The sequence below is a fragment of the Somniosus microcephalus genome, chromosome 1 (assembly GCF_052327205.1).
Source record: "Somniosus microcephalus isolate GS21.2 chromosome 1, FLI_Smic_1.0, whole genome shotgun sequence".
Lineage (NCBI taxonomy): Eukaryota > Metazoa > Chordata > Chondrichthyes > Squaliformes > Somniosidae > Somniosus > Somniosus microcephalus.
Genome location: NC_140987.1, coordinates 53081091 through 53108577, shown reverse-complemented (window position 1 = coordinate 53108577; position 27487 = coordinate 53081091). Strand labels below are relative to the sequence as shown.

The following is a 27487-nucleotide window of genomic DNA, read 5'->3' as shown; positions in this document are numbered from 1 at the left end:
GAATACGCAGGATGACTGGAATTCAAGAACAGCAGAGAAACCAACAGGTGACGGAGAGGGATCAAATATTCCAGAAACTGCAGAAAGAGCAGTAGGTACAGACACTTATGGGGTGAAATCACATTATTCATATTAAGATAGGAAAGAGGTCAGCACTTCCATCAAAAGAGCAAACAAATGAATTTCTTATAAACATGTTAAAATGTTCATATATTAATATGATTTAGTGCAATTAGAGAAAGAAAGAAAATATTGTAAAAACTGCAAAGAGAGAGTGAGATACCCTGTTAGGGAAGGATGGAGATAGATGCCATTTGATAGGGACAAAGAGAGTGACCCTGTTCAGTAGGAGTCAAGTAAATGGAAGGAGAGACAACCTGTTGTAGCAGAAAGTAGAGAGAGAGACAACCTGTTGTAGAAGGTAGAGAGAGAGACAACCTGTTGTAGAAGGTAGAGAGAGAGACAACCTGTTGTACAAAGTAGAGAGAGACAACCTGTTGTAGAAAGTAGAGAGAGAGACAACCTGTTGTAGAAGGTAGAGAGAGAGACAACCTGTTGTACAAAGTAGAGAGAGAGACAACCTGTTGTAGAAGGTAGAGAGAGAGACAACCTGTTGTACAAAGTAGAGAGAGAGACAACCTGTTGTAGAAAGTAGAGAGAGAGAGACAACCTGTTGTAGAAGGTAGAGAGAGAGACAACCTGTTGTAGAAAGTAGAGAGAGAGAGACAACCTGTTGCAGAAGGTAGAGAGAGAGACAACCTGTTGTAGAAAGTAGAGAGAGAGACAACCTGTTGTAGAAAGTAGAGAGAGAGACAACCTGTTGTAGAAGGTAGAGAGAGACAACCTGTTGTAGAAGGTAGAGAGAGAGACAACCTGTTGCAGAAGGTAGAGAGAGAGACAACCTGTTGTAGAAGGTAGAGAGAGACAACCTGTTGCAGAAGGTAGAGAGAGACAGCCTGTTGCAGAAGGTAGAGAGAGAGACAACCTGTTGCAGAAGGTAGAGAGAGAGACAACCTGTTGTAGAAAGTAGAGAGAGAGACAACCTGTTGTAGAAAGTAGAGAGAGACAACCTGTTGCAGAAAGTAGAGAGAGAGAGACAACCTGTTGCAGAAAGTAGAGAGAGAGAGACAACCTGTTGTAGAAGGTAGAGAGAGACAACCTTTTGTAGAAGGTAGAGAGAGAGAGACAACCTGTTGCAGAAAGTAGAGAGACAACCTGTTGTAGAAGGTAGAGAGAGAGAGAGACAACCTGTTGCAGAAAGTAGAGACAACCTGTTGTAGAAGGTAGAGAGAGACAACCTGTTGCAGAAAGTAGAGAGACAACCTGTTGTAGAAGGTAGAGAGAGAGACAACCTGTTGCAGAAAGTAGAGAGAGAGACAACCTGTTGCAGAAGGTAGAGCGAGAGACAACCTGTTGTAGAAGGTAGAGAGAGAGACAACCTGTTGCAGAAGGTAGAGAGAGAGACAACGTGTTGTAGAAAGTAGAGAGAGAGACAACCTGTTGTAGAAGGTAGAGAGAGAGACAACCTGTTGCAGAAAGTAGAGAGAGACAACCTGTTGTAGAAGGTAGAGAGAGAGACAACCTGTTGCAGAAAGTAGAGAGAGAGACAACGTGTTGTAGAAAGTAGAGAGAGAGAGACAACCTGTTGTAGAAAGTAGAGAGAGAGACAACCTGTTGTAGAAAGTAGAGAGAGAGACAACCTGTTGTAGAAAGTAGAGAGAGAGACAACCTGTTGTAGAAGGTAGAGAGAGAGACAACCTGTTGCAGAAAGTAGAGAGACAACGTGTTGTAGAAAGTAGAGAGAGAGACAACCTGTTGCAGAAAGTAGAGAGAGAGACAACGTGTTGTAGAAAGTAGAGAGAGAGACAACCTGTTGTAGAAGGTAGAGAGAGAGACAACCTGTTGTAGAAAGTAGAGAGAGAGAGACAACCTGTTGTAGAAGGTAGAGAGATCTAGTTCCCCAGACACCCTTCATTTTAAAGCCCTCCAGACCCAAGAGCTGAACCCAGAAATGAGTCCCCTGAGTCAGCTGCTACTGAAACTAAGTACTCCTACTCAGCCGGACCCTGACCAGTCCCAGACCAACACTGCCGTCCAAACACCAATCCGAGTGAACCAAATCATTAAACAAAGCAAAAAAACCTACCTGGAACATTGGAACAAAATAACCAAAAGCCAAAGCAGATTAGAATGTTACCGGGCCCTAAAAAGAGAATATAAACTGGCAGACTATCTCTCGACCATCAGAGACACAAAACCGAGACAGACCCTCACCAGGTACAGACTAAGCGACCACCAACTAGCAATTGAAAAAGGAAGATACAAGAAATCCTGGCAGCCTAGAGAGAATAGAATATGTGATCAATGTCTGGCCGGCGAGGTTGAGACAGAGATGCACTTCCTCCTAAAATGCAAAAAATTCAACAAAACAAGAAACATATATTTTGACAAGCTCAGCCAAACAACCCCAGATTTCAAAGAATTGGATGACCTGTCAAAATTAAGATTAGCCCTGGGAGAAGGAGACAGACCATACCTTGGTGCCCAATATGTAACAACATGTCACAACCTGAGGAACAGTGAGGGACTAACGAGCACACCCATAGCATATATAAACATTAAGAATGTTTAAATCAATACCGAATGTACCCAACGACTGTTTAAAAATTAATATTGTATGTACCCAACGAAGGTCAAAATTGTTTGACACCTACAGAATGTTGGAAAACTGTACTTTTTGTTATGTAAGCTTTGGCAATATGGTTCCCTGTAAACTTTCATGCCAATAAAGCATTTGAATTGAATTGAATTGACAACCTGTTGCAGAAGGTAGAGAGAGAGAGACAACCTGTTGTAGAAGGTAGAGAGAGACAACCTGTTGTAGAAGGTAGAGAGAGACAACCTGTTGTAGAAGGTAGAGAGAGACAACCTGTTGTAGAAGGTAGAGAGAGACAACCTGTTGTAGAAGGTAGAGAGAGAGACAACCTGTTGTAGAAGGTAGAGAGAGACAACCTGTTGCAGAAGGTAGAGAGAGACAGCCTGTTGCAGAAGGTAGAGAGAGAGACAACCTGTTGCAGAAGGTAGAGAGAGAGACAACCTGTTGCAGAAGGTAGAGAGAGAGACAGCCTGTTGTAGAAGGTAGAGAGAGACAACCTGTTGTAGAAAGTAGAGAGAGAGACAACCTGTTGTAGAAGGTAGAGAGAGAGAGACAACCTGTTGTAGAAAGTAGAGAGAGAGAGACAACCTGTTGTAGAAAGTAGAGAGAGAGACAACCTGTTGTAGAAGGTAGAGAGAGAGAGACAACCTGTTGTAGAAGGTAGAGAGAGACAACCTGTTGTAGAAAGTAGAGAGAGAGACAACCTGTTGCAGAAGGTAGAGAGAGAGACAACCTGTTGCAGAAGGTAGAGAGAGAGACAACCTGTTGCAGAAGGTAGAGAGAGAGACAACCTGTTGCAGAAGGTAGAGAGAGAGACAACCTGTTGCAGAAGGTAGAGAGAGAGACAACCTGTTGTAGAAAGTAGAGAGAGAGTGATGCGCCATCAATTACTCAAAAGACTGAGGTTAAGCGAGTAACAACCAGGCTTTTATTAACTAAAGAATGAAGGTCTAGTCTCGAGTGGTCGACCCGTCCAGAATACTAAGGGACTGGGAGGTAGTCACTTATATACCTGGAATAGTGGGAGGAGTCAGCCGAGGCATGTCCAGACCTGTACCTAGTGGAATACACATACACATACAGACAGGTATAACAGTGGTTTACCACATTCACCCCTTGTTTAAAAATGAGTCCGGCGGGGTGAAGTGTATTTAAAAGTTCGTGTATTGGAGTCTCTCCGGAGGTCTTGTCTGCCGCTGTGATCGACGTGGCGACGGCAGGGGTGGTGGAGCTTCCGGCGTCGCGTCCCGTGTAGGCTGGGGCACTGGAGTGTAGTCCTCGTGTGTGACGGTCCAAGGCGAGCCGGCTGTTGGGGTTGGATATCGGGTCGTGGGAGGGGGGTGGTAATGGGTAGTGGGTTACAGCGGTCCCCGAGGGTGTCGTGGGGGGGGTGTGGTAATGGGTAGTGGGTTACAGCGGTCCCCGAGGGTGCGAGGTCTCGTATGGAGACTGTGTCCTCCCGCCCGTCCGGGTACGCAATGTAAGCGTACTGGGGGTTGGCGTGGAGGAGGTTGACCCTCTCGACCAGGGGGTCCATTTTATTGGTCCTCATGTGTCTTCTCAGTAGTACCGGCCCTGGGGACGTCAGCCATGGCGGTAACGCTGTCCCCGATGTGGACGTCCTTGGGAAGACAAACATTTTCTCGTGAGGGGTGGCATTGGTGGCAGTGCAGAGCAGTGACCGAATCGAGTGGAGCGCATCGGGGAGCACCTCCTGCCAGCGGGAGGTCGGAAGGCCCCTAGACTTTAAGGCTAGTAGGGCGGCCTTCCAAACTGTTGCATTCTCTCTTTCCACCTGTCTGTTCCCCCGGGGGTTGTAACTGGTGGTCCTGCTTGTGGCTATACCCCTAGCGAGCAGGTACTGGCGGAGTTCGTCGCTCATAAACGATGAGCCCCGGTTGCTATGGATATAGCTGGGGAAACCGAACAGGGTGAAGAGGCTGTTCAGACATTTAATGACCGTGGCACTGGTCATGTCCGGGCAGGGGATAGCGAACGGGAAACTGGAGTACTCGTCAATGATGTTGAGGAAGTACACATTGCGGTCGGAGGAGGGGAGAGGCCCTTTAAAATCGACGCTCAGGCGTTCGAAAGAGCGAGTGGCTTTTATCAGGTGGGCTCTGGTCTATAAAAGTGCGGTTTGCACTCAGCGCAGACTTGGCAGTTCTTGGTCATGGTCCTGACCTCCTCAATGGAGTAAGGCAGGTTGCGGGCCTTGATGAAGTGGAAGAACCTGGTGACCCCCGGGTGGCAGAGGTCATCGTGGAGGGCCCTCAGCCTATCGATCTGCGTGCTGGTGCAGGTGCCACGTGATAGGGCATCTAGGGGTTCATTGAGCTTCCCAGGCCGGTACAAGATCTCGTAATTGTAGGTGGAAAGTTCGATTCTCCACCTCAAGATCTTGTCATTTTTGATTTTGCCCCTCTGCTTGTTGTTGAACATAAAAGCAACTGAACGCTGGTCAGTGAGCAGGGTAAATCGTTTTCCGGCCAGGTAGTGCCTCCAATGACGCACAGCCTCCACAATAGCCTGGGCCTCCTTCTCGACCGCGGAGTGTCTGGTCTCCGGGCCCTGGAGGGTTTGTGAGAAGAATGCCACAGGTCTCCCCGCCTGATTAAGGGTGGCGGCCAGAGCGAAGTCGGACGCATCGCTTTCCACCTGGAAGGGGATGGATTCGTCCACTGCATGCATGGTGGCTTTGGCAATGTCCTCCTTGATACGGTGGAAGGCTGAGCGGGCCTCTGCCATCAGGGGAAAAGAGGTGGATTTGATCAGCGGACGGGCTTTGTCTGCATAGTAGGGGACCCACTGGGCGTAGTAGGAAAAAAACCCTAGGCACCTCTTCAGAGCTTTTAGGCAGTGGGAGTTCCATAAGGGGACGCATCCGGTCCAGGTCGGGACCGATGACCCAGTGTTCCACAACACAGCCAAGGATGGCGAGGCGGTCTGTGTGGAATATGCACTTCTCCTTGTTGTTTGTCAGGCTCAGGAGTTGGGCGGTGCGGAGGAATTTCTCGAGGTTTGCGTCATGGTCCTGCAAGTCATGGCCGCAGATGGTCACATTGTCGAGGTAAGGGAAAGTGGCCTGCAGCGCGTTTTGATCGACCATCCGGTCCTTCTCCCTTTGGAAGACGGACACCCCGTTGGTAACGCCAAAGGGAACCCTAAGGAAGTGATAGAGGCGGCCGTTTGCCTCAAAAGCAGTATACTGGCGGTCTTTGGGGCGGATGGGGAGCTGGTGGTATGCTGATTTCAGGTCAATGGTCGAAAAGACACGGTACTGCGCGATCTGGTTGACCATGTCAGCTATGCGGGGGAGTGGGTAGGCGTCCAGCAGGGTGTAGCGGTTTATTGTTTGGCTGTAGTCGATGACCAGGCGTTGTTTCTCGCCGGTCTTAACGACCACAACCTGGGCTCGCCAGGGGCTGGAGCTGCCCTCAATAATCCCCTCCTTCAGGAGCCGCTCCACTTCGGTTCTGATGAAAACCCTGTCCCCGGCACTGTATCGCCTGCTCTTTGTGGCGATGGGCTTACAGTCGGGGGTGAGGTTAGCAAACAGTGGGGGGGGGTGGGACTCTGAGTGTGGAGAGGTTGCATCTGGTGCGCGGCGGGCAATTTGGAGGCTGCTGGCTGCGGACTGTGAGTGGGGGGAGGGGGCCACCGTACGCCATCGTAACGCTTTTGAGGTGGCACTGGAAATCCAACCCCAGTAGAACGGCAGCGCAAAGTTGGGGCAGGACCAGGAGTTTAAAATAATTGAACACCGTCCCGTCTACTACTAGTGTCACCACGCAGTAGCCGCCAATGTCCGCTGACTGGGACTCGGCGGCCATAGAAATCCGCTGGTGCGCAGGCAGGACTGGGAGAGAGCAACGCCGCACCGTGTCGGGGTGGATGAAGCTCTCTGTGCTCCCGGAGTCAAAAAGGCAGTTTATTGCATGGCCGTTTACCTTAACGTCCATTTTGGACCGAGCTAGTTGGTGCGGTCTCGTTTGGTCCAGCGTAACAGAGGCCAGCGTAGGGGTCGGTGTGTCGCTGCGGGTATCAGATGGGGGGGGGGGGGGGGTTGGCGGCCTGCTGCGTCCCGGCTGGTGTCCAAGATGGCGGCGTCCATGATTCCCATGTGGCTGGAGTCGTCCAAGATGGCTGCTGCTGCAGTGGTTCGCACATGGCTGGGGAGGCCCAAGATGGCGGCTCGCACGGCGCTGCTGGCGTTCGGGGTGGCTTTGGCCTTGCAGACGCTAGCGTAGTGTCCCTTTTTCCCGCAGCCCGAGCAGGTCGCATTCTTCGCCAGGCAGCGCGCTCTGGGGTGTTTGGCCTGGCCACAGAAGTAGCATTTCTGGCCTTGGGATACTGCTGTCTGGCTTTGGGACACTGCTGCAGTGGTTGGGCCGTTGTTGGGCTGTGGCTGGGGTGGCATAGTGCTATGGGGCTGTCCTACCGTGTCCCAGGTTGTCGTTCCCCGCGGCGTCCACGGTGCAGAGGAGTAGGCATCCATGCCCCGGTAGGCTGCGTCCAGCGTTAGTGCGATTTCGGAGGCTTTGTCGAGGGTGAGGTCACTCTGCTCCAGCAGTCGCTGTCGGGTGTAGTTGGACCTGTGGCCCGCTACGAAGGCATCCCGGATCAGTTCCTCCGTGTACTTAGTGGACGTTACCGCCTTACACCCACAGGCCCGGCCAAGCACGGACAGTGCTTGGAGGTATTCCTCAGTCGATTCCCCAGGCTGTTGCTTGCGACTCCCCAGGAGGTGCCTGGCGTAAACTTCGTTCACAGGGCGCGTGTACTGGATCTTGAGGAGCTGGAGGGCAGCTGTGTACGAGGTCGCGTCCCGGATGACTGAGTACACTCGGTGGTTCACCTTGGAGATCAGGACAGACAGTTTGTTCGCATCCGTTACGACCGCAGTGGAGGCAGTCAGGAATGCCTCGAAGCACGTGAGCCAGTGAGCAAACTTGGTGGAAGCGTCCGCTTCCCGACTGTCCAGGTCCAGGCATGCTGGTGTGAGGACCTTCTCCATTATAAAAAATTTAGTTAATAAAATTGATGCGCCATCAATTACTCAAAAGACTGAGGTTAAGCGAGTAACAACCAGGCTTTTATTAACTAAAGAATGAAGGTCTAGTCTCGAGTGGTCGACCCATCCAGAATACTAAGGGACTGGGAGGTAGTCACTTATATACCTGGAATAGTGGGAGGAGTCAGCCGAGGCATGTCCAGACCTGTACCTAGTGGAATACACATACACATACAGACAGGTATAACAGTGGTTTACCACAGAGAGACAACCTGTTGTAGAAGGTAGAGAGAGACAACCTGTTGTAGAAAGTAGAGAGAGACAACCTGTTGTAGAAGGTAGAGAGAGAGACAACCAGTTGTAGAAGGTAGAGAGAGAGACAACCTGTTGTAGAAGGTAGAGAGAGAGACAACCTGTTGTAGAAGGTAGAGAGAGAGACAACCTGTTGTACAAGGTAGAGAGAGAGACAACCTGTTGTACAAGGTAGAGAGAGAGACAACCTGTTGTACAAGGTAGAGAGAGAGAGAACCTGTTGTAGAAGGTAGAGAGAGAGAGACAACCTGTTGTACAAGGTAGAGAGAGAGACAACCTGTTGTAGAAAGTAGAGAGAGACAACCTGTTGTAGAAGGTAGAGAGAGACAACCTTGGGGCCAAATATGTAACAACATGTCACAACCTGAGGACTGTTTAAAATTAAGACTGTTTAAAATTAATATTGAACGTACCAAATGAAGTACAAAGACTGTTTAAAATTAATATTGTTTAAAAGTAATATTGTATGTACCCAACAAATGTCAAATCGATTGACACCTACAGAATGTTGGAAAACTGTACCTTTTTGCTATGTAAGCTTTGGCAATATGGTTCTCTGTAAACTTTCATGCCAATAAAGCATTTTAATTGGAATTGGAATTGGAATTGGACAACCTGTTGTAGAAGGTAGAGAGAGAGACAACCTGTTGTAGAAGGTAGAGAGAGAGACAACCTGTTGTAGAAGGTAGAGAGAGAGAGAGACAACCTGTTGCAGAAGGTAGAGAGAGAGACAACCTGTTGCAGAAGGTAGAGAGAGAGAGACAACCTGTTGCAGAAGGTAGAGAGAGAGACAACCTGTTGTAGAAGGTAGAGAGAGAGACAACCTGTTGCAGAAGGCAGAGAGAGAGACAACCTGTTGTAGAAGGTAGAGAGAGAGACAACCTGTTGCAGAAGGTAGAGAGAGAGACAACCTGTCGTAGAAAGTAGAGAGAGAGAGACAACCTGTTGTAGAAGATAGAGAGAGAGACAACCTGTTGTAGAAAGTAGAGAGAGAGAGACAACCTGTTGTAGAAAGTAGAGAGAGAGAGACCTTGGTGCCAAATATGTAACAACATGTCACAACCTGAGGACTGTTTAAAATTAATACTGAATGTACCCAACGATGTTCAACGACTGTTTAAATTAATATTGTTTAAATTAATATTGTATGTACCCAACGAAGGTCAAAATTGTTTGACACCTACAGAATGTTGGAAAACTGTACTTTGTGTTATGTAAGCTTTGGCAATATGGTTCCCTGTAAACTTTCATGCCAATAAAGCATTTGAATTGAATTGAATTAAATCGAATTGACAACCTGTTGCAGAAGGTAGAGAGAGAGACAACCTGTTGTAGAGAGAGAGACAACCTGTTGCAGAGAGAGAGACAACCTGTTGTAGAAAGTGGAGAGAGAGACAACCTGTTGCAGAAGGTAGAGAGAGACAACCTGTTGTAGAAAATAGAGAGAGAGAGACAACCTGTTGTAGAAGGTAGAGAGAGACAACCTCATAATTACTCAGAAATACAGTGGAAATCAATTGCATTTATATCATCTATATTGCTGCTGTCTAAGATCAGTGAAGGTCAGCATAATGATGTTAAATGCTAGAGTCCATTATAATGGATGTAATAGCAGAGCACTTGGAAAACAGTGACAGGATCGGACAAAGTCAACATGGATTTACAAAAGGTAAATCGTGCTTGACTAATCTACTGGAATTTTTTGAGGATGTATCTGGTAGAATAGATAAGGGAGAACAAGTGGATGTGGTGTATTTGGACTTTCAGAAGGCTTTTGATAAGGTTCTGCATAAGAGATTAGCATGTAAAGTTAAAGCACATGGGATTGGGGGTAAGGTACTGACTTGGATAGAGAACTGGTTGGCAGACAGGAAGCCAAGAGTTGGAATAAACGGGTCTTTTTCTGAGTGGCAGGCAGTGACTAGTGGGGTACCGCAGGGATCGGTGCTAGGACCCCAGCTATTCACAATATATATTAATGAGCTAGACGAGGGAACTAGATGTAATATCTCCAAATTTGCAGACGACACAAAGCTGGGTGGGCATGTGTGTTGTGAGGAGGATGCTGAGAAACTCCAGTATGATTTGGACAGGTTGTGTGATTAGGCAGATGCATGGCAGATGCAATATAACGTGGATAAATGCGAGGTTATCCACTTTGGTGGCAAAAACAGGAAGACAGATTATTATCTGAATGACAATAGATTGGGAAAAGGGGAAGTGCAACGAGATCTGGGTGTCCTTGTGCACCAGTCGCTGAAGGTAAGCATGCTGGTGTAGCAGGCGGTTAAGAAGGCAAATGGTATGTTGGCCTTCATAGCGAGAGGGTTCGAGTACTGGAGCAAGGATGTCTTGCTGCAGTTGTACAGGGCCTTGGTGAGACTGCACCTTGAGTATTGTGTGCAGTTTTGGTCGCCTTATCTGAGGAAGGATGTTCTTGCCACGGAGGGAGTGCAGCGAAGATTCACCAGACTGATACCTGGGATGGCAGGAATGACGTATGAGGAGAGATTGGGTCGATTGGGCTTATATTCACTGGAGTTTAGACGAATGAAACTTATAAAATTCTAACAGGACTAGACAGACTAGATGCAGGAAGGCTGTTCCCGATGGCGGGGGAGTCCAGAACCAGGGGTCATAATCTAAAGATAAGGGGAAGCCATTTAGGACTGAGATGAGGAGGAATTTCTTCAACCAGAGAGTGGTGAACCTGTGGAATTCTCTACCACAAAAGGCAGTTGAGGCCAATTCATTAAATATAATCAAGAAGGAGTTAGATATATTTCTTAAGGCTAAAGGGATCAAGGGATATGGGGAGAAAGCAGGGACAGGGTACTGAATTTGGATGATCAGCCATGATCTCATTAAATGGCGGAGCTGGCTCGAGGGGCCGAATGGCCTACTCCTGCTCCTATCTTCTAATATGTTTTTCACCAGAGGATTGTGAGGCCAAATAATTATCCCTTCATGGCCTCGCTACTCTTTACCTCCAGTTCTACAACCACCCACTCCAAGAACTCTCCGGCTCTCCAACTCTGCGTCTTGTGCATCCTCCGCCCTTCACTCTGCTATTGGTGGCCGTGCCTTCACTGCCTAGGCCCCATGTTCTGGAATTCCCTCCCTAAATCCTTCTGGTGCTCTACCTCCCTCTCCTCCTTAAAACCCACCTCTTTGACCAAGCTTTTGGTCACCCCTCCTGCTATCTGCTTCTTTGTTTCAGTGTCTGTTCTTTTTTTACACCTCTGTGTAGCGCTTTGGGTCATTTCTCTATGTTAAAAGCGCTATATAAATGCAAGTTGTTGTGGGAAAGTTCTCCTTTAATTACTCCAAAACACGGTGAAAATCAATCATCTTCTATGCTGCTGCTGTCTAATACAGTGACATGCAGCATCCATGATATTGTTATCTCAAGGTTCCCACTAGGTGGCAGGTTAGCACTTTCTCAGTTACAATGAGAGATAAAGAGGATGATGGTTCTGAGAACGAGTGGTTTTTTCCCTTAGGGATCAGTTTCTAAAAGCAGCTGAGGACACCCATGGCTACCATCAGCTCAGTGCATTCTTTTGTCATGAAATGTCTGTCTGCTCAGGGCTGAATCTCTAAAAGACTCATTTTCATATAGAGGGGTTAATGACTAACAAGAACACAAAGCACTCATTCAAAGTAACCCATACTGTAATCTTCTACCTTACTTAACCTCTTTAAAAAAAAAAGACAGCATTTAATAAATAACTGTATTTATTTTGTGATGTAATTATTATTTTTCATTCACATCCCTTTTGTTGACTTCCTACATTATGCACCAACCTTGGCTAAAAGTGAGCGTGCAACTTGATCCTACTCTTCTGTTAGTGCCACTCACTGACCTCAAGGAAAGAGACCTGCAGTTGCAACTTTTGCTGTGATTTTTGCCTTCCAATGTGGGGAGGCCCTTTGCTTCTGCAGCACAGTTTCCCTACAACAGCACAGATATAACTGATAACTGAGGGTGATTGCAGTGTAGGCCTTTGTTGTAGCACTCCATAGTTCAGCAGGGCATCGAAGTTTAGTTGTCTTAAAGAAGTGAGTGATCATTTTTTTAGTGATATTCATGGCAGAATTCTACTGGGTTTAAGACAAAAACACTAGACAATTACTGTAGTACAAATTAGGTACCATTTTTTTTTCTTCGGAGAATATTGTGGGAGCGATTTCCCCCGGATACTTTAGGTGCTAAAGAACCTCCGAGGTGGCCAAGATGGGGTCTTATGCTGAACCGGGCCGCTGTGCGTCAGCCAGCCCACTCCACACCTTCAGTGGAAGTGGGTGTATGGAGCCCACATATATTGCTCCACGAAAATTGAGTCTAATCCACGCTTGAGTGCTAAACCTGTAGGTGTCTGTTTTAGCATCGCCAGGCAAAATCATATTATGGTAATCAGCAATTACATCCAAAATTGCATGCCTTTGCTACCTCCAGACTTGACTATTCCAACGCACTCCTTGCTGACCTCCCACATTCTACCCTACGTAAACTTGATGTCATCCAAAACTCGGCTGCCTGTGTCCTAACTCGCACCAAGTGCCGTTCAGGGAGGTTATGCTTGAACTGTGTAAAACACTAGTTAGGCCACAGCTAGAATACTGCGTGCAGTTCTGGTCATCACATTACAGGAAGGATGTGATTGCACTAGAGAGGGCGCAGAGGAGATTTACAAGGATGTTGCCTGGGCTGGGAAATTTTAGCTATGAGGAAAGATTGGATAGGCTGGGGTTGTTTTCTTTGGAACAGAGGAGGCTAAGGGGAGACTTAATTAAGGTGCATAAAATTATGAGGGGCCTAGATAGAGTGGATAGGAAGGACCTATTTCCCTTAGCAGAGAGGCCAATAACCAGGGGGCATAGATTTAAAGTAATTGGTAGAACGATTAGAGGGGATTTGAGGAGAATTTTTTTCACCCAGAGGGTGGGGCGGGGGGGGGGTCTGGAACTCACTGTCTGAAAGGGTGGTAGAGGCAGAAACCCTCATCACATTTAAAAAGTACTTGGATATGCACTTGAAGTACTGTAACCTACAAAGATACGGACCAAGTGCTGGAAAGTGGGATTAGGCTGGATAGCTCTTTGTCGGCTGGCACGGACAACATGGCCTCCTTCTGTGCTGTAAATTTCAATGATTCACCCATCACCCCTGTGCTCTCTGGCCTACATTGGCTCCTGGATAAGCAACGCCTCGATTTCAAAATTCTCATCCTTGTTTTCAAATCCTTCCATGGCCTCACCCCTCCCTATCTCTGTAATCTCCTTCAGCCCCACAACCCCCCGAGATACCTGCGCTCCTCTAATTCTGCCCTCTTGAGGATCCCTGATTATAATCGCTCAACCTTTGGTGGCCGTGCCTTCTGTTGCCTAGGCCCTAAGCTCTGGAATTCTCTGACTAAACCTCTCCGCCTCGCTACCTCTCTTTCCTCCTTTAAGACACTCCTTAAAACCTACCTCTTTTTGACCAAACTTTTGGTCACCTGCCCTAATTTCTCCTTATGTGGCTCGGTGTCAAATTTCTTTTGTCTTTTAATACTCCTGTGAAGCACCTTGGGACGTTTTACTGCGTTAAAGGTGCTATATAAATACAAGTTGTTGTTGTTGCTATAACCAGATTTTCAAACAGGCGTGTCTTATTAGCACAGCACCCATTTAGCGCTTGTTTGCACCCTTTCACCAAAATAACCCCCTGTATTTCTATTGGCTTATGTTTTGTGTGTGGATATTACTGGTAGCTTGGCTATGCTTCGGGCTGGAGGGGTCAAGGGTATGTTAAATACATCTAGATCGGTGATGTGACGAGCACCGCATGGACCAGAAAAATCAAACATCACATGGAAGTTGATCTGAAATTACTGATCCTCCAGCGAGCTGCTGGTATTGTGTGCCATTTAGTTTCAAACCTTTCAAATACTGTACTTGGTTAAAAGTTGAGCAGAAACTTTTCAAAGAGGCGGGAAAGGCACCTCGGGCCGAATGGCCTCCTTCTATGTTGTATGATTCTATAAATACACTACACTTACCAATGTTGCAGGATTCCTATCCCCTGCTTACTGGAATCAGCACAATAGTAACGCTGAGTATGAGCACCACGTCAGGCTATATGATGTATTAAGGCCGGGAAATTGGATTGCGTATGAATTGGGGCATGATCCAGATGCAGTGCAACACTGCACACTTAAGAGGCGGCAGGACCACAGCAAGTTGGTCCACCAGCCTCATTTATATGTTACAGGCGAGCTGCAGGCACCATTAGCGGCCCTAGAGGCAGCTCGCCAGCCGTGGAGGGGAGGGGAGGGGGGAGAAATCAGCCATTCGAGGGCCTAGAGTGAATCCGGAATAGGGGGGAAGGCAGTCGGGAGGGGGTGGACATGGGCTGGCTGGAGCCCGCCGTTCTAATGTAGAGCCAGAAGAAGCAGGAATGCATTACACTTGTTGATTTGACAGAAAAGAATTTGAATTATTCAGTCTCCATAAATCAGTGGCCCTGGTCTTTTTTTATGATTTCTGTATTTGTTAAAATGCATTCCTTTTTATATTAAATAATGGGCCAGGGGCGTTGAACTCTAGCACATTTACTATGGAGTGCTAGGACATACATTTGTGGTCACAGAACTCCCGAGTCCCTTATATCAACCATGCTAAGCAGAGATTAGATACTTTTCTACAGAAAATGAGTGAGAAAGAAAGGGAGAAAGAAAGAACTAACTTGCATTTGTATATCACCTTTCATGACCTCAGGATATCCAAAAGTGCTTTATAGTCAATTAAGTACTTTTGAAGTGTAGTTACTGTTGTGATGTAGGAAATGCAGCAGCCAATTTGCACGCAGCAAGCTCCCACAAACAGTAATAAGATAAAGATCAGATCATCTGATATTGGTTGAGGAATATATATTGGCCAGGACACCGGGGAGAACCCCTCTGCTCTTCTTTGAATACATTTCCTTCAAACTGCAATCAAAGCAATCTCTTATTGCATCATCAAGGAACTCACCAAAGGCACATGTTTTTGACCATTTCCTCAGTTCTTTCACAAACTGAGAAATATCATCATTATCCCTTTGCCTTCTCTGGTTAAACTTGAACTGCTCCGTGATAACAAGTGGCTTTTGGGCTCGGATTTCTTTGACCATTTGGACTCTTGATCAATGTATATGGTGCAGGTCTGCAGATAGTAAGCAAAACTGCTGTGTTTGGCATCTGTTGTAAGTTCATTTGCCTCAAAATAAAAAATGAAGACTTCCTCCATACTCACTCCAGCAGACCCCATCCGATACTCTTCGATGTTTTCAACTGACATGATAAAAACATTGCAGTGATAAGGCTGAACATGTGATCATATATCCAGGGTTTGCTGCCTTAAATGACTGGTTTGCAGGGAAGCAAGCAGCTGTTCATCTCCAGCTGCTAGAACTACTGTTCAATGGGCTAAGTCTTTATCCATGCTGTGGCCAGGAGAATGGTGGCAATTTATGGTGAGCTATACTGCTCACCATGTTGTTCATGAGACTCTCCAGGTACCAGTTGTCCACCTAGTGAAGGCTCGCACCTATGCTTGTCAGTTGTCTGGTGACCAACTAGTGACTATCCTCTTGGGAGGAGGGGGGAGGGGTGAGGTAATCTTGGTCTCTTTGGAGTTGATGTTGCTACAAGATAACACGCCTAGTGATGGAAGATTGAAACTGAGGCGGACTCGGTAATTTGAGAACTGAAGTAAAGAGATACACTGTACTCCAGAGCCCTGTTGATGATCGATGAGCCAACCTAGCTCATTAATGGGACATGGAAGGGTAGGCCTGACACTGGGAGCTGGGGTCCTTCATATTCAGGTCCGGATGCTCTGCAAGCCAGTGCCTGAATGGGTAGGATGGGCTTGGCTGGACAAACAGAGTGAAGCTTCCTAATTGTGCTTGGCTCCTGCCAAGCTGTGTCAATGCTGTTTGGACTTAGCTAAGTTAAGTTTTTCCATACAAGGAGAGAGTGTGGACTCCATATCAGGCAAACGGGAACTCTACCTACGCAGATTTTTCAGTAGCGTGGTTTAGATAAATTGTACATGTCAGACACCTGAAAGCTACCAGAAAAGTTGACGTGCTTATTAAGACCTTGCTAAAGCCATCCTGTAGCTGCACAGGTGAATCAAAAATGGGCATTTTACTGAAGGTCAGATCTGCCATTAGTGATCTTAAAGAAGAGGAAGATTTCAAAGTATCGCATAAGCAGAGGTCCGGGGGCAGTCAGGAGAGTTGGGCGGCCCTCAGGCAGATTTTGAAATCACCCTGAGGAGAGGGGTGGGGTTGGGAGAGGGGTAAAATCTACCTTGTTGGGGGTGGGGGGGGGGGGGGTTGCGTGTGTGGTACTCCAAGACTGGGCAGTTAGCTCAGCAGGAAGGGGAAAGGTTGCATGGGTCTCACACCACGTAGAACACTTCAGTGTATTTCTTCCAAGTTTAAGTGGCTCAGTTGGGAAGCTGGATGTGAGGTAGCAGATTACCTGTGGGAGAACACGAGGATAGGGCCGGGACATTCTAGTTGCATGAAATAAGGCTCGTGTGTGTTAGAAGACTTGACACAAGGACAGAATGTGCTGACGAAAGGAGGTCAGCTGTACGTCCAGGGTGGAAAATTGCCGAACTTTAGATGAACACGGTGCGCTTGTGGCCGCATTTGAGAATGAAAAGGGTGTCAGTCCATTTAGCAGAGGAGCGAGTAGTTGGCAGACCAGAAGCTCCATTGTTTATTGGGATACAATTTCTGTCCGGGGGGATGTCTGTTCGGGGAAAGTTAAACCACTCTAGAACTATAATGTAACTTTAAAATTGTTAATAGTTTTGCGAGGCTGAAAACCCACCTGATAGCAACATGTCTGACAGGGAAGAGTTTGGGAACACAAGGTGTGCAGGGCCAGTCAGCTGGCTATAGCAGGAAAGTACAGGTTGACTCATACCCGGTTTTTACAATAGGGAACTGCACAGGCTTTGGTGAGTGAAAAAATGTGACGAAATGCTGAAAATGAGAATTTCCATTAGAATGCCGCCTGCAGGCGTCACAGGCTATTACAACCGGGTGTGGGCACAATTAACATGGAAAACTTCGTAACGAATGATGACGGGTAACAGGACATGCTCATTTCACAAAAATCTAGGCTGACGCTCCGGTGCAGTGCCGAGGGAGTGCTGCACTGTCGGAGGTGCCGTCTTTCGGATGAGACGTTAAACCGATGCCTCGTCTGCCCCCTCAGGTGGACGTAAAAGATCCTATGGCACTATTTTGAAGAAGAGCAGGGATATTATCCCCGGTGTCCTAGCCAATATTTACCTCTCAATCAACATCACTAAAAAGCAGATGATCTGGTCATTATCGCATTGCTGTTTGTGGGAGCTTGCTGTGCGTAAATTGGCTGCCGTGTTTCCTTAGTGTAGTCACATTACAACAGTGATTACTGTTAGATCCGTGTATCTTAATGTTGTGTCCTTCAATAATCAGACAACAGACTGCAGGGAACGATTCAACAGGTGTTTACTGAATGAGGGTTACTCTAGAACTAACTGTACAGAGCACTACTCAGGGTTTATATACAGGTGTGGTCACTGCCGGTACTACAGTATACAGGAGCTGTAAAAAGTAGTTTTTCCCTTAAAGGTACATACATTACAATTCCTCCCCTTTTAGATTAACAGTACCATAACACTCATTTAACAATTAAATATCAAACTAATTACAATTAACACTTTTAACATGCGACATTAGCTGAAAATAGTCTATTTATAAATTCAGTCTTTGGGGAAGCTTCCTGATCCTTTCTGGATAGCGCCTTTCCCGAGTGTCTTGCTCTTGGTGCGGAGGCGATTCTGGCCCCCTGTCGTCGGTTGGTTCATCAGCTTCCGATGCTACTGTTTCTGGGGTAGATGCTACCTGTACGTCGGGTTCATCACCAGGTACGTATGGGCGAGGCATGGGGTTGACTTGTTCCTGTGACTCTATGATCTGGTCAGCATGGCGTCTCACGATGCTCTCCCCAACGTCCACTGTGTACATTAGTGGGCCCTGCCGTGTGCATATCGTTCCTGGCTGCCATTTTTCTGTTCGGTAGTCGCGGGCCAAGACTGGTTGCCCTACATTGAAGCTCCTTGTTGGCTTCTCATGGATGTGCTGGAATTGCTTACTCTCAACATCTCTTCGTACGTTTGGTCTGAGCAAATCCAGGCGAGATCTTAACCTTCGGTTAAAGAACATCATGGCTGGGGCCTGGTTGGTGACTACATGTGTCGCATTCCGGTAGGCGAACAGGAAATTGTCCACCTTGTGCTGCAGCGGAATGTTGTCATTGTACATAGCCTTTATTGCCTTCTTAAAGGTTTGTACGAACCTCTCAGCCAATCCATTTGTGGCTGGATGATACGGGGCGGATGTGTAATGCCTTACCCCATTCCTTTTCATAAATCTTCGAAACTCTTCGGACACAAACTGTGGTCCGTTATCAGAGCAAATCTGCTCTGGCAAGCTGTTCCTGGCAAAAATGGTCTGTAGGACTGCAATAGTTTTCTCCGTGGTGGTGAAGGACATTTTGATCACCTCAGGCCATTTCGAGTGCGCATCCACGGCTATTGAAAACATTGAGTCCATGAATGGACCAGCAAAATCAATATGCACCCGTTGCCATGGAGATGAGGGCCACTCCCATGGGTGTAGAGGGGCATGTGGTGGTGCATTTTGGACCTTCTGGCATCCTGAGCAGCTCTTTGTCAGGTCCTCGATTTGCTGATCGGTCCCCGGCCACCACACAAGCCCTAGCAAGGCTTTTCATTTTCACCCCTCCCAGATGACCTTCGTGAAGCTCATTGAGCACTCTCTCCCTTAACTTGGGTGGAATTACCACTCGGGATCCACACATCAAGGTCCCCTGGCATACTGACAGCTGTTCTCTTCTGGATGAGAATGCTGGAAACAGTGAGTCGCCATGTGCTGGCCATCCCTTCACCGTCAAATCATATACCCGAGACAGTGTCGGGTCATTTCGGATCTCCTTCTCTATACCAGCGTTAGTTACTGGCAAGCATTCAATTATAGTCGAATGAAATATTTCGACAGGATCCACTGCTGGTGCTTCCTCCGCAGTAGGCAGTGGCAGGCGTGATAGCCCATCAGCGTTTCCATGCTGTTTCGTGCCCTTATACTCGATTTCATATTGGTGCGCCCCTAGAAAAAGGGACCATCTTTGTAGCCGTTGTGCAGTCATCACCGGAACGCCCTTCTTTGGATTAAAGATGGAGACAAGTGGTTGGTGGTCAGTCAGCAAGGTGAACTTCTGCCCGTGCAGATAGTGATTGAACTTTTTCACTCCCCACACTAGGCTGAGGGCCTCCCTGTCAATCTGGGCATAGTTACGCTTGGCTGAGGTTACTGATCGTGACGCAAAGGCTATTGGCCTCTCTGAGCCGTCCGAGAATTTGTGCGACAGCACCGCTCCAATGCCGTAGGGTGACGCATCACATGCCAACCGAATTGGTAATGCCGGGTTGTAATGGGCCAATACCTCTTTTGATGTGATTAGTGTTTTGCTCTTCTGGAAAGCTCGTCTACATTCGTCACTCCACTTCCATGGCACCCCAGTTTGCAGTAGGGTGTTCAGCGGGTGTAGTATTGTAGACAAATTTGGCAAGAACTTATGGTAGTAGTTTACCAGCCCGAGGAACGACCTCAGTTGTGACACATTTTCCGGTGCTGGAGCCTTGACTACTGCCTCAATCTTCTCTGGGAACTTATGTAACCCCTCTTTATCGATAACGTGGCCACAATACGAGATCTGTTTTCTATAAAACTCGCATTTGGGGCGGTTAACTTGGAGCCCATATTCCTGCAATTTAGTGAGCACCTGCTCCAGGTTGGCAAGGTGATCACTGTCATTTTCGCCCGTGACCAGGATGTCGTCCAAATAACACTGGGTCCCTGGGATCCCTTGCAGGACTTGTTCCATTGCCCTCTGCCAAATAGCCAGAGCTGATGCTACCCCGAATACCAGCCGGTTGTATTGGTAGAGACCTTTATGGGTGTTGATTGTGAGGTACTTTTTTGATGCTGCTTCTACCTCCATTTGCAGATACGCCTGGGCCAGATCAATCTTAGTGAAGCGTTTCCCTCCAGATAGCGAGGCGACAATATCTTCAATCCGCGGAAGTGGATATTGTACGGTGTGAAGGACCGGGTTCACTGTTACCTTAAAGTCCCCACAGATGCGAACCTTCCTTGGTTCCCCAGGTGTGCTGCTCAACGACTTTCTCATCACAGGGACGATGGGTGTAACCCACTCGCTCCAGTCTACCTTGGACAGTACACCTGAACGTTCCAGACTCTTCAGCTCTGCTTCGATGGCTGGGCGGATCGCATAAGGTCTGGTCTTAAAAAATTTTGGGCTTGCGTTTTCTTCAATTTTAATCATCGCTGTCATGCCTTTTAGTGTTCCGAGTCCTTGCTGGAACACTTCTTTCGCGTCAGTCAGGATCTTTGACAGTCGCCCAGGTGTGACGTCATCATCCTTTTTGTCAGCCACAGTCAGTGCCTGTATGGAATGCCAATGTAGCTGTATCTCCCAGATCCATTCATGTCCTAGTAGTGGTGGTCCTCCATCTGGCAATACATATAGGTCCATTTTTGGTGTTTCCTTGCCGTTATATATAACGTTCACCCTTATTTTTCCTTTGGGGTAGACTTTTTGCCCCGTGTACATCTTCAAGACAATCTTTGTATCTCTCAAGGGTATATATGAGAATAGCCGCTTGTAGTCCCTTCGGTTTATGACTGTTAGGGCTGATCCTGTGTCCAATTCCATTTTCACTTGGACTCCTGCTATCTTGAGCGTGACCCAGATAGTTTGGTGATCCTCCGTTTTGATCACATTATGTAGTTTCAGACAACCCAGCTCCTTGCTTCTGGAGTCTGTATCACTCTTCTGTTCGTCTGAACTACTCTCCGTCACCTTATGTACCTTCTTGTACTTCTCCTGTGGAGATTTCTTGCTGCTGGTTTTCTTTCCCAACCTGCAGGCTCTTGCTATGTGTCCTACTTTTCCACACTGTCTGCACACTTTGTCCTTGAACCAGCAATCATTATGGTCGTGTGTTGTTCTGCCGCAGCGATAGCACTTCACTGTTCCGTATGACATTTCATTTGTGCCATATTCTTGCGGTTTCCGTTGTATCTCTGCAGCGCCCCGTGCTGCTGCTTCGTGTGATACTGCAATGCTGAAAGCCTTGTCCAGCGTAAGATCCTTTTCTGATAGAAGCCGTTTCTGGGTTCCTTCACTTTGAAGCCCACACACAAACTTGTCCCTTAAAGTATCTGCTGGTCCCGTTCTAAACTGGCAGTGTTTCGTCGATAGCTTGCGCAGTTCCGTTAAATACTCAGCATTACTTTCATCTTTATGCTGGTTCCTTTTGTGAAACTTAAATCTTTCTGCTATCAGCAGCGGTGTGGGGTTTAAGTGGTCCTGTAGGATTGACACTATGTTTTCAAAATCCTTTTCTACTGGCTTCACTGGGGTTACTAGGTTTCGTAGTAAGCCATACATTTTTGCACCCATTGAATTCAACAATACCAGCGCTTTCTTGTCATCTGGCACTTCATTCGCCTTGCAGTATACTTCTATGCGTTCAACATATGTCGTCCAATCTTCGACTTCATTGTCGAACACTGTGATACTGCCACTCTTCGGCATTTTTGGGTGTGGTTAGACTGGCTTAAAATGGCATCTCCCGCGCTTTCCTTTCTTCCCCGCTGTGGCTTAAAATGGCGTCTCCCGTGCTGCTGCCAACGCCGCTCTCGGCAGTCCTCGTGGCAAATGGCGATGCCCTGTGGGTTTCGTGCGCTGCTCCTGCGCTGCTGCCAATGCCGCTCTCTGCGGTCCTCGTGGCAATGGCAGCGCCTCGCATTTTCCTGCACGCCTCTCTCCCCCGTTGACGCTGCTCGGCCCTTGAACACCAGCTGCGCTCTGCTCTCTCTCATCTCTCTCCCCCGTTGACGCCGCTCGGTCCTGAACACCGGCTGCGCCCTGTGCGCTCTGCCCTCTCTCTCTCCCCCGTCGACGCTGCTTGGCCTTTTTCTGTGCCGCTCAGTCGGGCTCTAGCCCGTCGCTGTCCGGGAAGGGTCTGCGCAGTACCTGTTGCCAGCCTGTTTCGCTGGACCACCGTGACTGGAAAGCCAAGCCTGGCTCTCGACAGCCTCCCCTGCGATGCTCAAATCTCCGCTGGATGACTGGGCGGTTGCCCATGATCGACGCCCGTGCTTCTGGACTCGACCTTCTTCCACTGTTCTCCAGGAGCGAATCCCTGGGAGGTGATGCAGAGTTGCAGGTAGGTTCGAACTTACTCGTCGCCACTGTTAGATCCGTGTATCTTAATGTTGTGTCCTTCAATAATCAGACAACAGACGGCAGGGAACGATTCAACAGGTGTTTACTGAATGAGGGTTACTCTAGAACTAACTGTACAGATCGCTACTCAGGGTTTATATACAGGTGTGGTCACTGCCGGTACTACAGCATACAGGAGCTGTAAAAAGTAGTTCTCCCCTTAAAGGTACATACATTACAATTACACTTCAAAAAAAAGTATTTCATTGGCTGTAATGCGCTTTGGGATGTGCGGTGTTCGTGAAAGGTGCTATATAAATGCAGGTTTTTTATATATAGATGTCTTGTATTTTTTTGATGATTATAAATGAAATATATACAATTATATCACACACATACATAGCAACTATTATATTATACAACAACATGAAGGATTTAGCACCCATGTCTCTAAAGCGTCCCATTGGTCTGCTGTGTTCTTAGAAATTACTTTCATGGCATTCAGGTCACAAATTTTGCAAAAGGGTTAAAATAGCCACTTAACTTTCACCCATGGGAATATCTACCCTGTTAAACCAAACATTGTTCCTCTATGTTGCAGCGTCACTCGTGGCTCAGTGGGTAGCACCCTTGCCTCTGAGTCAGAAGGTTGTGGAATCAATTCCCACTCCAGAAACTTGAGCACAAAAATCTAGGCTGACACTCCAGTGCAGTACTGAGGGAGTGCTGCACTGTCGGAGGTGCTGTCTTTTGAATTAGATGTTAAGCTGAAGACCTGTCTGCTCTCTCAGGTGGACATAAAAGATCCCATGGCCCTATTTCGAAGAAGAGCAAGAGGGTTATCCCCGGTGTCCTGGCCAATATTTATCCCTCAATCAACATTACTAAAAAAACATTATCTGGTCATTATCACACTGCTGTTTGTGGGAGCTTGCTGTGTGCAAATTGGTTGCTGCGTTTCCTACATTACAACAGTGACTACACTTCAAAAAAGTACTCCATTGGCTGTAAAGCGCTTTGGGATGTCCTATAAGATGGGAAAGGCGCTATATAAATGCAAGCCTTTCTCTATTTTTCACAGACAATGGAGGGTTCTGGGCTGAGGTTGGGGATTCCCTACACTGGAAACTCCTGCTTTCTCAGTCTCAAAGGTTTCCGACATAAGTTAGGAAGCTGGTACACCAAGTACGATGCGGTATTCCAGTGTCCTGAAGGGCCCGGTGGGGGTGGGGGGTGGAATCCAGGCAGGTATTGGAGGCTGGAGCCCTGGGGATTGGGTGGGAGGAACTTGGCACATCCCCTGGGCCAGCCACCCTGTGTTTCCAGAACTACAGCGGGGTGGGCGACCACAGATGTGCCCCCACCCTGCCGAGGACCCAATGCTGGAGACCTCTCCCCAACCTGTTAACTTCAGCAGAATCTACAATGGAGTTCTGTATTGGGTGTAATCCTTGCACAACTGCTGAGATTGCACTTCCATGGATTTATGGGGTCAATATTTTTACAAATGACCACTTTAAAAATTGCTGCACCTTGAGTTTCTTGTGTGACAGCCATGACACATTGCTGCAAAGACACAGTAGTTTCCCAAACGTCTATAAACTTGAACTGTAAATACTGATGAGTTTGTCCAATTTTTGAATATAAACGGGGCTCTCCAGTCCAGAGGATTGTGGGCCCCATGTTCAATAGCCTTTTGATGGGGAATAAAATAGAAATCTGGAAATGAACAGTAGTTCGATCAGTGTCTGAAAGACAAAGTTAGGTTAATGGGCCAGATTTTTCTGTAGCTGGGCATTTAATGGTGTCTGCATTAGTTAGACTTGCCCTTGCACCCTTCAGCTCAAAACATTTTCACTCACTAAGTTGTTGTAAGTACAATCTGATAACATTGCAGCGAGGAGGAAATAGGGCAACTGGGACTTAAGTGAACAGGGTAAGTGTGATATCCGAGTGGTAAGGTCAGAAACTGAGAGAAGCGAGTTATTAGGAACAAAACCCAACTGTTTAATTACCCAGTGTAGCAGAGAAACATCTCTTACAGGCTGCAAGCAAAACACCCAATTCTAACTGCCCGATGGCAAGATGGAGGATTCACCTCTGAGTCATACCCATAATGCAATGCCACATTACCTTAATAACTGGTGTACCAGGACATTGAGTACATGACCCATTACCTTAAATACTGGTGAATGTGAAACCTTACTCTTTGGCTCCATCTGGTGGATAACTTAAACATTACATCCCAGATTACTATAGTAAGCAACTGTGTAGCTCCTTAACGAGTCAGATTGAAGGACTGAGAAATAAACAGCAGAAGGGCGGAGAAGGAAGTGTAAATTAGAGTGGGTGAATTCAATGTCAAATCAGGTACAGAAAGAGAGGGAAAGAAAGATTGGACTAAGAGAGAGAGAAAAGAGACAGAAAGGAAAAGTTAAAAAAATATATTTAAATTTGACATTTTTATAATCTCCAACAACAATTAATGCCTGAAGGAATGAGACTCCACACTTGTAATAGTTAATTTTCAGTGCCAGAGAGGTTGATTGGCAGTAATTAACAATTATCACATCATTAAAAGGGTACTTACGCATACCCGTGAAATTACAAGACTTAACTTTCTGTGGTGAGTTTAGTTCATATCTACCATGCAAATACAACAACTTCACAATATTCAATGCATGTCAATGGTGAGGCTGACAGCAAAATGCCGTTTTCACAAAGCAACTTGGACAGCAACATTTGGATATTGGCATTTAACCCTGCATCTGCTCCTCGCCTGAAGCTGCTGTACCATTTATGCTTAAATAACAGAGATCGCCATTAGCCTCACTATTATTTTGACAGCAAAATCTAGGCCATTATTTCGTATGGGACCCCTTATCAGATGAGAGCCAACTGAACTCTGAAACCAAAGTGATCCTATATCAACATCAAGCATTCCCATGTCAGATATAGCACAGCTAGGTGCAGAGTAAAGTTCTCTCTATTTTACTCCAACAGACCCATGGAGGGAGTGTTGAGTAGAGTCATACAGGTATCAGTGCTTGAACTTCTATTGATTTCCTACCAAGATGTAGCTAGTGGTATGCTACTGTTTTGAGGCTTTTCATGTTCTCCATATACATGATTTGGAAAAGGTTAGAAGGAATAATGGCCCAGATATTTGTGTCGGGGGCTTCCCGCGGGTGCAAGCCCCTGACCTACACTTACATAGCGCGCTGACAGTTGAGGCTTGGGCCTGTGTGGATTTCCTGTCTGTGGCCCGTTCCAGCTCCCGGCGCGCTGTGCTTGCGTGACCCAGCAGCGTACTTAGTGCGATGCGTCGGCTGGGATCACGTGAGCACTGGGCAACCAATCGGAGGAGGGGAAAGTCCATTCATGAGTTTGACATAAGACCTGTCAAACTTATGAAAACTCTGGGCGCCCAAAACAGTACATAACCTTAAAATAATTTTTTTTTAAATCACACTATTTAAATCAACTATAAATAACATTAAATAACCATTTTAAACAATAATTTAAATTTTTGAAAAAAATAATTTTATAAAAAATCGGAGCTAAAAATACACGTACCTTACTGTAAAGTATTTAAAAATAATAAACCCGCGGAAAAAATGTTCTAATTTTAATTAATTGACCACTTACCTTTTAAAATGAAGTCCTTACGTCTGCTTTTTTAATGTGTAAAAAGTGGAGGCCTTCACACACGGGCAAACCTGTCAAAAAAAAGGAAGTTCAACGCGCACGCGCTGCCTCATACGTCGCACGCGTTTCACCTCTTAACCCCTGCTTTTAGGGGACCGGAAGTGCCGTTTTCCCGCGCATGCGCTGTGCATGCAAGAAACCGGCACTTCCATCGGGTCCACGCGTGGGTACCCCGTGCGTACTCACGCATTAGGACCCGAATTACTGGGCCATTATCAAAATTTGCTGATGCCAAATTAAGGGGCATGGCAAACTATTAGGAAGATTACAAGAGACCACAGGTTAGAGGAGTAAGCAGATATATGGTAAATGCAATTCAACAAGGATGAATCTGAAGTGGTACCTTTTGGGAAAAAGAACAGAGAATGGAGATATAACCTAAATGGTAAAATTCTCAATAAAATGGAGAATTATAAGGCTGCAGATACACAGGCCTTTAAGTGAGATTTCAGTGGGACAAGCTATAAAAAGGCCAAATGGGATTCTGGGCTTTATATATCAGGTCATTAAATAAAAGTAAGGAAGTGATAATTAATTTATAGATGGCAATGATTCGGATATAGTTGGAGTACTGTGTGCAGTTTTGTACACCCCACTATAAAAAGAAATTGGAGTCATGGAAACGATACAACACAGATTCACGAGGATGATACCAGGAATGAAAGGATAAAAAAACTGAAAAACCTGCTCTGTCTTCACTGAAGTAGAGAAAGTTAAGGACAGATCTAATAGAAGAGTTCAATATCATGAAAGGATCGGAGAGGATAAATAGTGAAAGATTATTTCCACTGGTCAGTAAATCAGTAAGAAGAGGGTTAAACATTTTTGATTAATATTAGAAGCATAAAGGAGGTTAGAAAATAATTATTAGACTGTGGAATGTATTATCACAATGGCTGATTCAATCACAACATTTAAAAAGGAGTTAAACACATAAAGAAGAAAAATATTAAAATGTTGTTATTTTAGTTATTTTCTGGTATTTTGTTCTATTTAGAATTATTTTGGGAGGCACCACTCCCTGAAATGTTGCCTCTTTTTAGGGAAGATAGGTTGTATAACATTTAAATTAAAAGAGTAAAATTGGGGCAAACCTCACAGTCTGACTGGCCCAATTTTAGTGCAGGTGGGAGCATCCATTTTCCATAATGTAAAAAAAATGAAAAATAAGTTTATAAAGTCCTTGGGAGACCAGTGTACTGCTGGGCACTTTTAAAATGCAGTCACACCAGGCTGGAGCTATACTTCCTCCATTGCACACTTCTATTCAGTATGAGATTACCTATTGAAACAGTCTCAGTGCCTTTGGGAATAAGGCTACATAGGAAGCTTGGGAGGAAAACGGTCTTTTGTAAAACTATGCTCTTAACTATTTAGGTAGTATATACTTAAGTGATGTACACTGTATGCTAATTTTGTTCCACCATT

General features: G+C 46.4%; 1 protein-coding gene across 1 annotated transcript in view; it reads left to right on the top strand.

Moving 5' to 3' along the window:
- LOC147124077 (EF-hand calcium-binding domain-containing protein 6) overlaps window positions 1-27487 on the top strand; it is a 118177-nt gene that overhangs the window by 69746 nt on the left and 20944 nt on the right.